At 54.3% G+C, this 5317-nt stretch overlaps 1 pseudogene; it reads right to left on the bottom strand.

Moving 5' to 3' along the window:
* Positions 1 to 274: 274 nt before the first annotated feature.
* On the bottom strand, positions 275 to 4861 carry LOC105537362 (annotated as a pseudogene).
* Between the last annotated feature and the right edge of the window lie 456 nt (positions 4862 to 5317).

Raw genomic sequence — 5317 nt, 5'->3', positions numbered from 1 at the left:
TTCACCGGGTTAGCCAGGATGGTCTCGATCTCCTGACCTCGTGATCCGCCCCCCTCGGCCTCCCAAAGTGCTGGGATTACAGGCTTGAGCCACCGCACCCGGCCTCTCCTGTTGTACCTTTAACCTATTCCCTCACGTTACTGTTTCAGAAAAGGATAAGAACTTCTCATTATTATGCCATTCCTTTAAGGATTCTTGGGAAAAGGTCTCAGAAGTGTTTCCTAGCCACAACCTTGGGCTGGAAGCTTGCAGCCCAGAGCACACTATGCAACAGTCAATGGTGCATGGCCAGGCCCAGTAGCATGTCTCTGGGAAACATGAGAAATGGGAAATGGTCCACAGGGATCCCCCCATCGTGATCACATTTGGCTGGAGTTGCGGAGTGTACCCACCACCTGGGGAAAGTGGCTTTAGGAGGGTCTTGGGGACAGGCCCAGCGTTATAAGAACAGCAGAGGCCAAGTTGGAGTGGAAAGGGCGGCCTGGGCTCACGAAGTGAAGTCCCAGAGGGGTCAGACAGTGCCCCAGGGCCCGGGCAGGCTGGAGGAGGAAGGGGCCTGTGTGTGCTGAACTATGCATGTCGGCGGCTCAGGCCAGAGCCAGGGAGTCCACACGAGACAGGGTGCCTGGCCAGGGTACCCCTGCTGGGGCGCTGGCTCCACTTGAGCCTGCCTCGGCCTCAGACTGAAGTCCCTTCACCCCCTCCAGGGTCCATAGACAGTGGAGACCAACGCCACAGCCCACTGCCCCCTGATCACCCCTACAAGTGCCCAGATGGCAGCACCAAGAAGCCAAGAAGACCAAAATAGATGGCGGTGGCTTCAGGCAGCGCCAGCCGTGGGGAAGACCAGAGCACCGGTCCCTGGCACAGGATCTCTTCTTAGCCCTGATGCTGGATGTGTGAGATGGTGGACTCTCTTGACAGGGACACTTTGGGGGCAGGACCCCCCAGCCCAGCTTCCCACAGCCCTAGGGCCAGAGCCAGTGGCTGCCTCTTTGCAGGAAAAGAGCCATGTGTGGAGTGTGGGGGCCCTTCCCAAGGGCCTTTTTGAGGTCACTCTCAATTGCAGATGCTTTTCCTGGGATGGCTCCACATCGTGGTTTCTGCTCTGGGAGGACGCTATCTGTGGCAGGGGGATGCTAGGCCACTGCCCAGCCTTTGGGGTCACGCTGCAGAAGCCGCTGAGGACACCCAAGCGGCCACAGGCTACAGGGTCAGCAATAACTTATCCCCTACCACCACAAGCCTGGGCCAGCCTGCAGAGTGGCCCGGGTCCCTTCCCTGTGCCACACAGGCTCCCGTGTAAGTGCACACCAGGGAAAGACTAGAACTTTCTCCCATCCCCATCCCCCACCACCTTCCAGTGTCTGTCCCAGCACTCCAGTGATGCAGAGAGAAAAAGTTGCTAAGGGCTGGACACAGAATAGACTTGCAAGGCACATGGAAATGGACACAAAGGCTGTGTGAACTGGGAAGCTGTTGGTTGAGGTTCTAAGTGCATTAGGGCTGTACACTTTTCAGTAATTTTTTCAACATAGCAAAAACAAAAACAAAAACAAAAACCTATAGAAAAACTTTGAGTACCGCCCTGTGGAGAGGCGTCATCACGTCGTCTGTGATTCGGTACTTGCTCAGCTTTCAGCCCGGAGCCCTCACCCCTTGCTCTCAGGGACCCCTTGTCTTGGAGGCTGTGGGGTCAGAGCCATCTCCCTTGCAGCAGGAGACCCCCTTCTGTGTTGGGCTGCAAAGCTGGCAGGAACAAGGAGGGGAACAGGGATGAGCTCTGTGGACTTTGGGTAGAGGCAGCGGCATGGTCCCCTGGCCTGAGTGGGGAGTGGCCTTTGGCCCCGTGCGTGCCCGTCCCACGGTGGGCACCCTATGCGTGTTGTACAAACTGCAGAACCGGATGTCACAGCTACATCCCTGCTGTCTGGGAAGACTGGCTGGGGGCTTCCTTGAAGCTGTGTTGTCCTTCCGGGGTCTCCTGAGGAGTGGGGCTGGGGCAGGTTCTTTATCTCTGGGGTTGTGCTCCCTGCTTTGCTGTGGAGCTGCTGGGGGCACCATGGATGCCCATCTCCTGCTCTGCGGGGAAAGCTGGGGGTGGGTTTGATTATTTTCTTTTTTCTTTTTTTTGAGATGGAGCCTCACTCTGTCACCCAGGCTGGAGTGCAGTGTTACTATCTCAGCTCACTGCAATATCCACTTCTTGGGTTCAAACGATTCTCCTGTCTCAGCCTCCTGAGTAGCTGGGACCTCAGGCACATGCCACCATGCCAGCAAAGTTTTTTTTTTTTTTTTTTTTTGAGACAGAGTCTCGCTCTGTCGCCCAGACTGGAGTGCAGTGGCTGGATCTCAGCTCACTGCAAGCTCCGCCTCCCGGGTTCACGCCATTCTCCTGCCTCAGCCTCCCGAGTAGCTGGGACTACAGGCGCCCGCCACCTCGCCCGGCTAGTTTTCTGTATTTTTTAGTAGAGGCGGGGTTTCACCGTGTTAGCCAGGATGGTCTCGATCTCCTGACCTCGTGATCCGCCCACCTCGGCCTCCCAAAGTGCTGGGATTACAGGCGTGAGCCACCGCGCCCAGCCAACTCTGTAACTTTCAAAGCTGTGCTGTGATTAGGGTCTTTGGATGAGGCTTCATGCCTGGGTATAAGCAAAGAGCCTGATACAGAGTGGCCTGCAGGGAGCGGCTTTGACATATTTCCAGAGCCCGGGAGCTGCTGGAGCAAATAGGCAAGCCCAGCTTTCTTAAGGACTTTTTGATCCTGCTTCAGTGTCTGCTCCAATGTGGTTACAAACTTGCCTTTTAAAACTCTTCGGATCACATCAGTGCTGACATCAAAGCCTTCAGCCAACCTGGGAACTGGCCAGGACTCTGGAAATTCCTCATATAAATATCGGATCTGCTCCACGGCTTCCCAGGATTCTGGGTGGGGCACCAGGTGCCTCCATTTGCCTCTGAATTTTCTGGAATCGGATTGCTTTTTTCTGTCGTTTCAGGGTGCCGGGGCAGAAGCCATGCATGGAAGCAGAATGGATGTTTGAAGAGCCTCAGGTTAAATCATGGAGGCTTCTTCTCTTTGATGGCAAGGGCAACCTGTCCTTGTTGCCAGCTTAGAGCTGCTCTGTACACCCAGAAAGCTAACACCTAGAACTCTCCTAAGCATGCCAAACTCTCTAAACTGATGATGAAATACGTCACTAGTGAAGGGACCAGTGGTCCCAGGGGATCTGAATACCTGACGCTGTGCCCCTGACAATGGGTAAGAAGGAATAACAGCGGCAGGATGCCCAGCACCAAGGGGGCATGGCCTGGGGTGCCAGGGCATGAGGCCCTGCTTCAAGCTGAGGGCCCAGGGAGAACCTCTCCACCTCCTACAGCTCCCATTCCAACGGCTCCCAGTCGGAATGGGGGTCTGGCTCCCAGCCGATAGGGCCTAAGCCCGCCACCCCCTGGGTCGCGAACCCACAGCAAGCGAAGGCAGCGTGAACACACCTGCCCAGCAAGAGACTCAGGGTAACTGCATGTCAATGCAAACCAGTCTTCAGCAGTCCGCTACCCTTTTTTGATTTTTTGTTTTTGTGTTTGAGACAGAGTCTCCCTCTGTTGCCCAGGCTGGAGTGCAATCTCAGCTCACTGCAGCCTCTACCTCTCAAGTTCAAGCGATTCTCCTGCCTCAGCCTCCAGAGTAGCTGGGATTACAGGCACTCACTACCACACCTGGCTAAGTTTTTGGATTTTTAGTAGAGATGGAGTTTCACCATGGTGGCCAGGCTGGTCTTGAATTCCTAACCTCAAGTGATTCACCTGCCTCAGCCTCCCAAAGTGCTGAGATTACAGGCATGAGCCACCATACCTGGCCAAAAAATGAATTTCTTTAAAGAAAAAAATTAACCCCAGAATAGTCCAGGCAGTACTGGGATAAAGTAACCACTGTGGGTGTGATTTGGGGTGCCTGAACTGCGGGGCACATGGCCTCCCCTGCACCTCTTAGGGGCTGAGTTTGGTTGCCAATAACAGAAAACCCCCACAACAGTGGCTTAAACAAGATAGGGCTTATTTTTCTCTCATGCAGCAACAAGTCTTTGGGTGGCGCTGTGTAATGTCCTCCCCAAGGTTGTCAGGGACCCAGGCTCCTCTGGGATTCTCTGTCTTGCCCTCTGCATTGGTCAGTGTTCTCCAGGGAAACAGAACCAATAGGCTGGATGGATGGACGGATAGATCGATAGATAGCTAGATCGACAGGTTGATAGGTGGACAGATAAAGAGATGGTAGATGGGGTGGGAGATAACTTCAAGAGGTTCATGTTGGCTGGTGCGGTGGCTCATGCCTGTAATCCCAGCACTTTGGGAGGCTGAGGCAGGTGGATCACTTGAGGTCAGGGGTTCGAGGTTTGAGACCAGCCTGGCCAACATGATGAAACCCCATCTCTAATAAAAATATAAAAATTATCTGGGCATGGTCGTGGCCGTCTGTAATCCCAGCTACTTGGGAGGCTGAGGCAGGAGAATCACTTGTACCCGGGAGGCGGAGGTTGCAGTGAACCAAGATTGTGCCACTGCACTCCAGCCTGGCCACAGAGCGAGACTCTGTCTCTACATAAATAAATAAATAAATAAGCATCATCTGTTGCCACTATCAATACAACCAGGGTTCTGGTAATGAGGAAGGATGGGAGAATGGGTGTTGGGCGAGCACGCAGAAGTCTCAGCCACCTTCCTTGTGTCATGGATGGCAAAGCTGAGGCCCAGAGAGGGATGCAATATTCTGGCTCAAATGCTGCTCACAGCTTCTGAAAAATCAGGATGTGTGGCCCCCTCATGCTACATCACCTTCCCCAGTCTCCTCCCAGGTTCCCATCCCCCGGCTCCTAGCAGAGCCGAGCAGACCACAGGACCTTTCACAAATGCCCAGGGCACTCTGCCAGTTGCCTTCAAGTTTCCCAGCCCTGCTGTGCCGATGCCTTTGCTTAGCCTGTCCCTTTCTGTCCTCTGCTCGTGCCTGGAAGACCTCACAACTCCAACTGACCGTGACCCTATCTGTCCTGTGGGAGAAGGTCTTCTCTGTTCTGGGCCTCTGCAGGGATGTGACCTCATCCCTAAAATAGGAGCGATGGCTGGGAGTGTGGCTCACGCTTGTAATCCCAACGTCTTGGGAGGCTGAGGCGGGAGGCCTTCAGTCTTTTTGTTGTTGTTGTTGTTGTTGTTGTTGTTTTTGAGACAGGGTCTCATTCTGTCACCTGGGCCGGAGTGCAGCAGTGCAATTATGGCTAACAGCATCCTTGACCTCCTGGACTCAAGCAATCCTCCCACCTCA

The sequence above is a fragment of the Mandrillus leucophaeus genome, unplaced genomic scaffold (assembly GCF_000951045.1).
Source record: "Mandrillus leucophaeus isolate KB7577 unplaced genomic scaffold, Mleu.le_1.0 Scaffold171, whole genome shotgun sequence".
NCBI classification, from domain to species: Eukaryota; Metazoa; Chordata; class Mammalia; order Primates; family Cercopithecidae; genus Mandrillus; species Mandrillus leucophaeus.
The sequence above is the reverse complement of the archived record's forward strand: the minus strand, read 5'-3'. Positions and strand labels throughout refer to the sequence as shown.